Source organism: Schistosoma mansoni (assembly GCF_000237925.1).
Source record: "Schistosoma mansoni, WGS project CABG00000000 data, chromosome W unplaced supercontig 0115, strain Puerto Rico, whole genome shotgun sequence".
Lineage (NCBI taxonomy): Eukaryota > Metazoa > Platyhelminthes > Trematoda > Strigeidida > Schistosomatidae > Schistosoma > Schistosoma mansoni.
Window position 1 is genome coordinate 303,272 of NW_017386021.1, and position 12,554 is coordinate 315,825.

The window sequence follows — 12,554 nt, forward strand, 5'->3', positions numbered from 1 at the left end:
ATAAAATTATTCAGAAATACATCACTGTCGTTTATCAACATTAAAATTCGGGAAACCATTCAATGTTAGATCACCTGGAATCATTGGATGGCCATTTTGTTTAGTATGTAACTTGTCGTCAGTGCACATACACAATCCCACACATAGGATCCAAGCCTCGGACCTTTAGTCTCGCACAAACGCTTAACATCTAGACCACTGAACCGGCATCTAGCGATGTCTAAATACAAACAGTGCACGATGTTGTGCGATCACCTTACATTGTCTTCAGTGGGTAACTGCTTCACACTCGACACGGCTCAACTACACTGTTCATGACGTCTCACTAGAACTCCGAGAATTACCTAACGAAGCTAGTCACATGTGAGTAACTGATAGTTTTTAGGTTGGGGTTGTAGAGATTGTTGAGTTTTTATTGAGATCATGAAATGATGAATGTTAGACCATAGTTGAAAACCTAGAATATGTGTATTTTCGTGTCATGTGTATGCGTTTACATTTTATAAACTAAGTAATTTAATCGATAAACAAGTTCCTATCGTGGCATAGGTTTGTCAAATTATTCATTCAGTAAACAGATCAGCAAACGAAATTATAAGGGAATCATACTTTTTAGATTTTCCTGGACAATTTGTCAGTGATAAATTATGTATTGAATACATTTTTTTCCATATATTGTCAAATGAACGTACTCATTATTTAGGAACTCATTACTTTTTGTACAGAATTTCGTCTCCATTTGCCTGGAAAGATCGAATTTAAATTATTTGACATCGAGGACTGATACAGACTCACAAACTATGAAGCTTTTAGATCATAATTATTACGTATCAGCTGTGCTAACAAACAACTTTGTTAAAAATCCAAGTTCTCAAATCATCCTATAAAAATGACAGCTGCTAGTTGTTGAATCAGAAGGGGATGGTGCTTATTTCTAACTTTAGTTATTTTACTATGTAGTTTTAACTTCATCACAAGCTTTCTGATTTTCAGACCACCCACAACCACTATCGGTTTATATATAAATACCAACCCCGAATAACAATATAAACAAAATCAATTAAATTTTGTATATTCTGATAGTCTAAAAAATATCTAACATTTGTCTGTAAGTGAAGTGACCACAGTTTAGTCGCAATTATAAAACTGTTTTCACAAAAAACGCTTAAATTAAATTTCAGTTACTGCTTATTATCATCAACATTCTTACATCATATGTTAAGTTGTTAATTAAAGTTACAGACACATCAAGTATCTATATTTAGTCAGTAAATATCTGACCATATTTGTCACAATACTAAGAATTATTGCCTAAATAATCGGTAGAAGTAAATACTAAGAATAGGAGTGTTCATTATTCCCATACGATCTTTCTATCATAAATGTGCATTGAAGATATTATCTAATGTTAATCATACAGAGTGGCTAACGTCAAGTCATGAAAATAACTCAATCTCCAAAGGTAAAGTGTTACGGAACAATTAATCGGAATCGAATAATGTAAGAATTACATCTACTTGTGGAGCTAATTTTGTGTAAAGTCACGATGGAATCTCCACAATTTCGCTTTTCAACTAAGAAAAAACAATAACACTAAGAGCAAGCATCTGAGTGAAAGTCACTTTTACCATATCGAAAGAGTTCTTGAGACAATAAATCCATCAGTTTCTAAATATAAAAACGAATGACTCCAAATACATCATTTTCTTGTCTATCAAAGTTATCTAAATTCCATTTGAAGTTTTTGCTTTAAAAAAATAATACCGAATACAGACATCATGAAATAAATGAATATCTTTTGGTTGAATCAACCAAACCTAATTAATCTGCCATAAGTACAAATTTGTTATTAAAATTAGAAGACATCCTAAAGTTACTGTTCTGGTGTATGCTACTTACATCGACAGACATTAATAGTATATAACACTGATCTGAAGTGGAATGCTTGTTAAAAGGTTGAAAAACTGAACTGAAGAGAATGGTAAGGGAAATAAAAATTAATCGAGAATTGGAAGAATCATGAAGAGATGTAAAGGAAAATCAATGAAAAATGTGCAACTTAATTATTTAATGTATAGTTGCCACATTTAATCGTAGAACTATGTGATTTTGTAGTTTGGAACGGCTAATAAATTAGTTGTCCTCACTTAAGTGATCATACACTACACCGTTAGTGAGTAAAATTACTGTTAATAATCAGCATGTTATTATGATTTGATTTAAACATAGGAAAAACTAACACATTAGTAAAACTTTATAATTACAATTTTTTTTCAAAAGTGTGCCTTGCTCATTGGCTCTGTTTTGAATTTCAGCTTTTATCAATGAAGCTATAGAGTTTACCAAATCTTAAAGCACACATTGAATGTTGCTTCTGAGCAAATTTATCATGCATAATTATAACTAATACAGGGAATCTTTTATCTATTCAAAAATTTCATTTTAAATGTAGAATAAATATTTTATATAGTTGAAATCATGAGTCAATTGAAGCTAGACCACCATGGAAAACCTGGAAGCACTGAACGGCCGTTTCGTCCTATTATGCGACTCCACAGCAGTGCGCATCCACGATCCTGCCTCGGGAGATTCAAACCCAGGATCTATCAGTTTCGCGCGCGAGCGCTTAACCACTAGACCACTGAGCCGGAATCCAACGATGTTAATGTCTAACTTTAACCAATCCACGGAGTTGAGCAACCATTCACCAATGTTTTCAGTGAGTTGATATCTCTCAACAGACCTGGTTGAACTAAATTATAACGCGATGGCGTTTGAATTGAAAGGTACTAGGTTCGGGTCCCAGAGTGAACATCAACTCTGAGATGCAGGTACATGCAACCGACAAGCCCCAAATAGGATGAAACGCGCGTTCTGGATTCCATTGCTAGCCACTATCCATCATTGTTTATAAAGCATATGAATGAAAGTTATATCGAGGCAATATGTTCAGTATGCCTATATGCCGATAAGAGACTGATCAATTGTAGTCCTAAACAACAATGGGAAGATTCAACCAAGCAATAGCAAATGCATTCATATATAAATATATTTTCATCTGATGATATGTGATAAGCCCATTCATCTGCTTTGAAATAAATCAATTTCAGACCTATTGAATTGACCTTTTTGATATCATCTTAGCCTAGGCATATTAGTTCAGTCTAAGGTTAATAACAGTTCATTCTTATTGGTCGTTAGTGCCTTAATTTTCTTTTTATATATGAGGTCATTTAAATAAACAATGGTAAATTATCAGTAAGTTTAAAATTACGCATGGTTTAATATTATGAGCAATATCTCTAAACATTGGTTAACAGGTATAAAGTGTTATTAAACGTTTTTCCCATGTTTTGAGGTGTTTAATTTTATGTGGGAATTTTGTAGACATTAACAATTAAATATTACTGTCCAAGTATTTCATCAAACATGTTACTCACCGTCAATAACAATTAATTTTTATATCGAAACAGAACAGACAGTTTTCATCAGGACGATGGTCATTTGAATTATAATCAACAATATCGTACCAGTTATGCCTGAGGAAATACTATGTCCAGTAAATTGTCTCCCGGACAACACAAGCCCTCGTTATTTGGAAGTGATGTTAATGCTTTTCGGAATCTCGGTTGGTTTATCAATAAAAGTGGTAACTTAATCACTCATAAAAGTTATTTCTAAATCTTAAAAATGAGATGTACACTCAGAATGTGTTTACAGACTACCTTAGTTGTCCAGTAGAGTGACAGTAGTTCATTTGTCAAACTGAGCATTACAAAAGTTTATCTGATCTGTAATTGAGAACACTATGAAAACATAGCAGCATACAACTTAGGCGCGAATTTGTCCATTAATCATTTAAATTAAAGGTTTATTCAATGATATGGGATTCACTTGATAAAATGACGACTCATCTGCTAATCAATGTTTTGATTTTCTAGTCTACAGCAACCAGTAGGCAAACGGAATGTCTCTAATTTTTTGATTGATTGATAATCACAAATTATCACTCATTATCTAAATAAGATAAAGGAGCCAGTGGAATTTTGCTTCCATCTTCCCATTTATAATGTATAAACAAGTGTAAATAATTATAGGACTTTTCAAAATGGTCTTGCACTACTTATTACATTTCACATTGAATATAACCAAAATAGGAATGACGTATATTGAATAGATGTAGTGGACGAAGAATTGGTGGGGTTAACCAACTTATTAAATTATTCAAAATACAAAGTCCTTTAGAGTAAAATATGAAAGTCATACATTAAGTACATCATTTGTACATCTTCCATCAGTTGTTCTTTACATGCTTCATGATTCTAATGTTATTACAATTATTTTCTGTTCTCTTCAATTAAATCTTCTCAATCTTCTTCTGGCATGCATTCCACTTCCTATCGGTGCTACAAACTACTTATATCTGTCAATAAAAGTAGCATGCAGTACACTATTAAATCAATAAGCCATTAGATGCTAATAAAGCTCAAGAAAACAATATGATTACAAAATATGACTAAATTCAAATGTAATGCTCCGTACATTACAATCCATGTACAAAATTAAATAGTTTAGTCATATAGGAACTGTTAAATCCTATTACATAACCATAAGTTATCAATAAATTATTATTCCTTAATTTGTTTTCAAAACGTAAACGAACAACTGATACCCATAAACCATGACTTTTACTTGTTTATCTGTAAATTGATTTATGCTAAAATCGGATGGTAATTATTATAGTGGATGAAAGCTTACATAGGTTTGAAGACCGTTAAATGAAGACACTGGATATAAAGTACACATATGTTTTTAAAAAAACAAACATTTATGGCTATACTTAGGTGTCTTGAAATTTCTATCTTATTCTTTTAATTCATGAACTTCTCTGAATTGAATAGAGGACGACTGTAATTACCAAAATAAATTATTATTATATACACATGTATTACTATTGATTCTGCTGGAAATTCCTCCAGACTGAGCTCAGTGAGATTATCATTAAGAGATGTCAAAAGAACGAAATAAAACTTTTCAAAACCGTTTGAGTTTGTATGTAAGTTCTGACTAATTTTTTTAATATTAAAAGTACGTAAAACAGCTTTTAAAATGTTCGTAAAACAGCTTTTAAATGTTTATATAATTTGTACTTACGATTTAACTTAAATGATTAGAAGAAAAATCAAACACCTTATTGAGAAATTGAATGTACATGTTTTTTTTAAAACTAAATAGATCTTGAATTATGATTGAATCGAATGGAATTTCAAATAAATCTGATTAATATCAGAAGGGGTTTTGTGGAGATTTTAGTAATTTTATAGTTGAAATCATGAGTCCATTGAAGCTAGACCAACGTGTAAAACCTGAAAGCACTGGACGGCCGTTCTGTCCTATTGTGGGACTCCTCAACAGTGCGCATCCAAGATCCCGCCTCGCGGGATTCGAACCCAGGACCTATCAGTCTTGCGCACGAGCGCTTAAACTATAGACTATTGAGTTGGCATCCAATTGTGTTAATATCTAACCTCAACCCATTCATGAAATTTAGCGACACATCCAACATTGTCTTCAGTGAGTTACTATCTCACAACAAAGTCCGCGCGCGAGACTGATAGGTGCTGGGTTTGAATCTCGCGAGGCGGGATCGTGGATGCGCACTGTTGAGGAGTTTCACAATAGGCCGGAATGGCCGTCCAGTGCTTCCAGGTTATCCATGATGGTCTAGCTTCAATTGACTCATGATCTCAAGTATTGCAATATCTGCGTAAGTTTGGTATATTAATTTGTCTTAATCATTCTTGGAAAACCTTATTCAACTAACTGGAATTAATTTATTTAACATTATGTTCTTATATTTTTATTATGGAATAATTATACTTAATTTCTTCTTTTTTGTTTTTGCTTAAATGAATTTTTTTTGTACAGTCAAATTCATAAATCGATCTAAGCTAGACCACTATTGAAAATCTGAAAACACTGGATGACCGTTTAATTCCAGTATAGTTCGCAATAATGGTCTAGCATTGATCGACTTATGAATTCATTTGTGGAAATAGTAAAATCTCCACAAATCCTTATACCGATAATTATTTTTGTCATCAATTATTATACTGACATTATGAACTTAATAAAGCAATTTATAACAGATAACTCATAGTTGTTTGAAATATTGACGCTTTAACAAAGAAGTACGTCGATGAATGTACTTGATTTAAATCTGTTTGCTAACGTTGGCTTGAAAAAATATGAAAGTGATTGAGTTTAGATGAGATAACCTTTTTTACTGAAAAACATGTAATAATAATTACCAGATTATGACGATTATAGAACAGAATTTACCCACAATCCCCTCGTTTTTTATGAACTTTCAATGATTATAAACAAATGAATTGCATTGGTTTTTGAATATACATTGAGACATTGGACGAGTTATTGTTGATGAGTATCGTTGGTGGGAAGATAAAAAACATGATGACATGATTCAGCAGCGTTGTCTTTGATTATAATATCCCATTGAAGACAATAATATCAATGTATTAAGGAGATAATATTTTTATTTAATCATTTTTATCCATCATTATTATACAACAGTTTATAGTTGGTCGAATAGTTTCGCTTGAACATTCTATAGTTCGGTTTTTAAACTATCTCCAACTAATTCTACGGAAATAGATAAATATTGATTATAGGCTATATAATTAGAATTGTTTTCAGTGACTCTTAGGGTTGCTGTTTAATAGGACAAAAAATGTGACCAACAATACAATTGCTTAGATTATCTTTAAGTGGTGTTTGTAATTTGAAAATATCAAAGAATAAGCCCATTTTTTTAAAAGATACGTCGCCTTGTATTTACAGTTATATTCATTTCCCTTTGTTTAGTCACATAAACAATAACTTGACTATTAAGGAGAATAGTCCTTTTATGTAGAATCAAATACCAATAAATGGAAACCATTTTTTTCATCAGTAAATAGAGACTAAATCATAAATGTAAAGTTTGTTAATAAATCATCTGTTAGTCTGATTTGTATACCAGATTTTTTAGATGACAATAAGTTGCAATCAGAATCCATTTTCTAAAGGATTTTTCTAAGCGAAGCAGGTTAACTTTTTCCTAGAATTCAGGTGGGTATATGTAGTAAATCAAAAAAGTTCACACAGTTGAAATAACCCTTTTTGCTAATGCGTGTACGATGTTCAGTTATTTGACATGGGACTTGTTCAACTGTCAACAATTATTTTTAAAAAAAAAACACGTTTGACAGATTTTTAACCAGTGATATTGCTTTGTTCACATATTTAATTGGATAGATCATGTTTAAGATTATTTCAGAACATGATTTTTTCTATTACATAGTTTATTTTTTAAAGATATTACTCTTCTTCTTAATTGGCATCGTTTCGAATGATTTTCATGTATGTTATAACTTTGGAAAGCAGCCTATTCATATATGAAATAATATTCCCCTTTCTACCAGAAACAAACCTAATTTGTCACTTTATGAATTTTTAAATGATCATTTAAACAAAGGACTTAAATTACACAGATTTTCAGCAATAGCTGTCCTCCACATTTCTTTATTTTACTTTAGTGGTCTTATTTTAAATTTAGTTCACTGGAATATAAGTAATATAATGTTATGTTTAAATAAAACAATATTCTGTAAGCAACGATGGATTGTGGCTAGCAGTGGAATCCAGGACTCGGGTTTCGACCCATTTGGGACTCGTCAGCTGGATGTACCTGCATCTCAAAATTTATGTTGACTCTTGAACTCGAACTCAGTACCTTTCAATTCAAACGCCATCGCGTTATTCATTCGAGTCCCAGAGTGAACATCAACTCTCAGATGCAGATACATCCAGCTGATCAGTCACAATTAGTACGAGACGCTTTTCCTCCATTCCACTACTACCCTCTATCCATCTCTCCTTATAATGCTTGTAAATTAAGGCTATATCGAGGCGATATGTACATTATGCACATATGCCAATAAGAGACTGATCAATTGAAGTCCTAAACATCAACGGGAAGATTCAAGCAAACAACACCAAGTTCATTTTAAACATATTTGTTTGCTTCTATTCAAATGTACTCGATTTAAAATTTTTAAAACTAACATGTTTTTCTCTTTCTTATAATTTACTCATACGACTACTATTTATAATCTGATTTGTTTGAATTTCCTTCCCTCTAATTTAATTATTCAATGTTCAAAGTTTACTATTTCTATGTTTTCTTTTATCTTTCAAAACAGAAGAGATAACAGCAAACATAGTTAAGAGTAGACTGTTATATTTAGAATTTATGATTTATGTAGCTTTCATTCATGAATATAGAAAATTTATGAAATTTGTTTTTAATAATGATGAATACACAAGTAACATATTCTATTTCGTTTCATCTTTTTAAATGATCATAACAGCAATAATCTCATTATACGTGTGACTTTACTATTATTATTATTGGTACAATATAGAATTCTCAGTACAAAGTATTTCTACAAGTTTCCATTTCTTACTTCTTGGTTGATCCTGACGATCACCGGTTAGAAGTTAACAGTCTAATAAATCGACATTTAAATAATGTACATTGTTTTCGCTGTATATTGCCAGCAACCACGTTATCTCTGATTATGCCTTTTGTAACTTGTACAACGCAAGGTTGTACACTTTTCAGAAACGCACCTGAATAGTTTATGTGATTAATAGCCATATTGATGTATTAAAACAAACAAAATTAGATAAGTTCTTGATATATCTAGATGACAGGAACAGGTAGCTCAGACGTTCAAGCAGGCCGCTTGTAGCTGTTTCTGTGATCTTTTCAGTGATTATAGACAATAAAATAAACTTGTTTCTGTTAAAATATGTCTACGTAAGTTACGTAGACATTTAACATACGTAATGCTTACTATATGAAAATAGATATTAAAACAAATAATTGTGATGCATGATAAATATTAAATATTTCATTTACTTTCTGGTTATTATTTGATCAATTCATCTGGTAGCTTATGTTCCAATAACCCTTGAACAATACAGCTATCTTGAAAGAGATTTTTCATTAAAATATGGTTAAGTTAATATAAATAAAGTGTTATTTCATTTTTTAAGGAAGATTTCAGAACAAAACTTATCCAAGACTTCACAGATTTATCAAACATTTCATGCATAAGATGATATTATAGCACAAGTTGATGAAACCACTCACTCCCAGTAAAACCATTTATTTTAAATAAGTAATAATGACATGATGGAACCTCATAGTTTCAAATAATTTGGACATTCAGTAGAAAGTTACTCAGAATAATAATTTTTGTTTTATCTCAATGAGTGGAGACATGATGTTTCGTGATTGAATATAAGCCACTTCTTCAGAGTGAACAAACAACTGAAATTAATCAACACAAGCTTTGTACTATTTAAATTTGTGTTAATTAAATTAAGTTATTTGTTTACTCTAAAGAAGTGGTTTATATTCAATCACGAAACACTCGAAATACAATCTTTCTAGTAATCGGGGTATATCCAAAAAAATATATTTGTCATTAGTTATTTTAAGATTAACATTATGAACTGCTCTTAGTTAGACGACTATTAGAAATCGACATGCATTGGGTAGTTGTTTCGTTCTATTACGGGACTTGTCAGTGATGTGAATTAATCATCTCACAAAAGCATCGGATTAGAAATATTTGTCTGCTATTCATTGTGGTGTAAGCGCTAAGTGGTACAGTCAACACTTACCCAACTCTGTTTTTTAGCCAGTTTTAGAGTATTACAATTTTTGTTTTGAAAGGATTTAAAATCAATTTTTTTACCTAACGACTATTAATTTGAACAGCTCTTTGCTAAACAATTGAATATACCTATTCAGTCTTACAAATATCATTATTTCGCAATGACTTACACAACAAAGTATGCTGTGTTATTTCTATTTTGAACAATAAAAAGTTATTACAATTGGTTATAAGTCATTAATTAACACAGCTTTATATTTGAAAGAGTATGGTTATATTCATAAACGGTCTATTTTCAGCTGTTAGTATCATTCTTATATGACCGACAACTGAATGAAATGCAGTTATCAATTATGAACCTTTTTTTGTTTCGGTGTATGTCAGTGTATGAATAAGGATCAAGATAAAGATTGAATGTATCATTGATAAATTAAATTCAATCTCCTATAACAGATAATCACCTTGATTGACAACCGATTATGATTAAAAAAAGGTTCATTGTTTGAGTAATATTTATACCTCTGTCAAAGTGATTGAAACATTATTATACTTAACGATAATAATAATATTAGTGTACCGAAATAACTGAGCCTAGTTGAAAATCAACTTTCGTTAACAAATAAACTGTTGATTTAAATGATTTATTCAGTGTTGCACAACATATCGTCACTTTTGCAGTAGATGAAGACTCTTCACTATAAATGTAATCCCTGTATATTATTAGAAAATCTAGGGAATAAGGGGGGGGAGATTTTTAGTAATTTTTATATATAGTTGAAATCATGAGTCAATTGACGCTAGACTACCATGGAAAACCTGGGATCCCTCCTCCACTATAGGACGAAACGGCCGTCCAGTGCTTCCAGGTTTTCCATGATGTTCTAGCGACAATTGACTCATGATTTCAACTATATATAAAAATCAAGATAACTTTAGGATACATTTGTTTATTATTTCAATATGGTTGTTCTGTTAAATGAAAATCACATATTTCATCCAGTAGGCTTAAATCACAAATGTAAATAAAAAAACATTATATGCAGGATACCATACTAAACAAAGTCGATTACTCTGATCAACACCAAAACGTGACTGAAACTTTGAAATATTTATTCGAAGACTTGAATTGAGATTTTACTGAAAAATTCTCTGAAGTAAAACAAGTCTCGATGTATACAATACAATGTCCAGTTGCTTGGACGAATATGAAAAATACCTGTCATGTATGTCACCTTCAAGTATAACTACCAACCTACAGGTACACCATGATGACAGAGTATTCGGTTTTTATTAAGACGAAATAAACCAATGGAATAAAGTGAGATACATCTCACTCTATTCATTTATTGGAAGAGAACAAGATAAAAACAAAGTCGAAATAACTTTCTTAACTGAAAATTAGGTCCACAAAGAAAGTGTAACTAAACGATAATATAAATTTTATTCTTTGTTTGCAAAAAATAATCCTGTTGTTTAATCACTAACTTCTTATTTATAAGTCGATATAATAGAATTAATAGAATCATTAGCTTTTTTCTTTCAATTAGTTGCTAAGCAACTATTGTGTTAAATATGCTTTCCATTGCATAATTTTTTAGAGTGAATTATCTACTTAAATGTTATGTACATCGTTAATAGGATTAACAATCTGTTAACGCAAATGATGTCGATTTCACTCGTTATGTAATAATGCTACTAACGACTGTGAATAATATTTATTCGATTCATGATAATCCACAAGTTGAATCAAACAATTACCTTTGGAAAACAAGGTTTAATGTTTCAACTAGAGTATTAGTAAACCTGGAGACGAGAGTTAAAATTATGAGGTTGGGTAATTTAATTTTAGCTTATCATGATCAATTTTCGATTTCGAAGATCGTTATTTGAGTCGGGTGTATGTGAATCTGTATTTAGGATCTATCATACTATTTCAACCTTTAAAATTTTAATGATAGTTTAGTGTATGCTACTTATGTATTTTGACATAAGTAGTATGTAACATGAATCAGAAGTGGAATGTTTATCAGCAAAACAATAAATTGTTCTTACCCACCTGACGCCTTTCATTACAACGAAATGAAATAAGTATATTTAAATAGGTTGGTTAAGTAATAGTTGAAAGCTAGAAAAGCACAGTTGTATTGACGGTATAATATCTTTTTTTCTTTTTGATGTAATCACCAATCTCACAACTGTAATATGTAGCTTATTTTCTATTCAAATTTGAATTCAAAACCATAACAATGTTAACGCAACTGTTGTCATTTTCTTCTTTTCAATACATCCATATATAAACAACAATTTTCTTCATACTTCAATAGGAATAAACATTTAGCTGGTTCATCTATTCTTCTTTTTTTCTCTTTACTTCATTGCCCAATGTTATTACTTCCTATTTAAAAAAAAGGTTCCGTGATGTCATAGTTGATACGCCTTCTACGAAAAAGGTGAACGTTTGTTAATTGGCCTACAGTTAAGAAATTTATTAGTATGTTGTCAACTTCATTTTGGCTCCTTTTCTCTTCTCTTAAATTTTTCTCCACTTTTTTTTAAAATTAAATTAAAAAAATGTTCTTCTATGATGGTTATTATTTTATTAGATTAACAGTAATGTTCATGTATTTATTAATGAAGAAAAATCGTATAGTTTACAATGTTTTTGAAATTGATTTTGTTTGTTTAAAATGTCAAAAATAAAATTTGTTTTTATGTTTTCATTTTTATATTCATGGTATAAATGTCATTTGGTTATTTACAAAAGAAGGGAAAAAAAGAAATTTGTTTTCCTTTTGGAAACACATG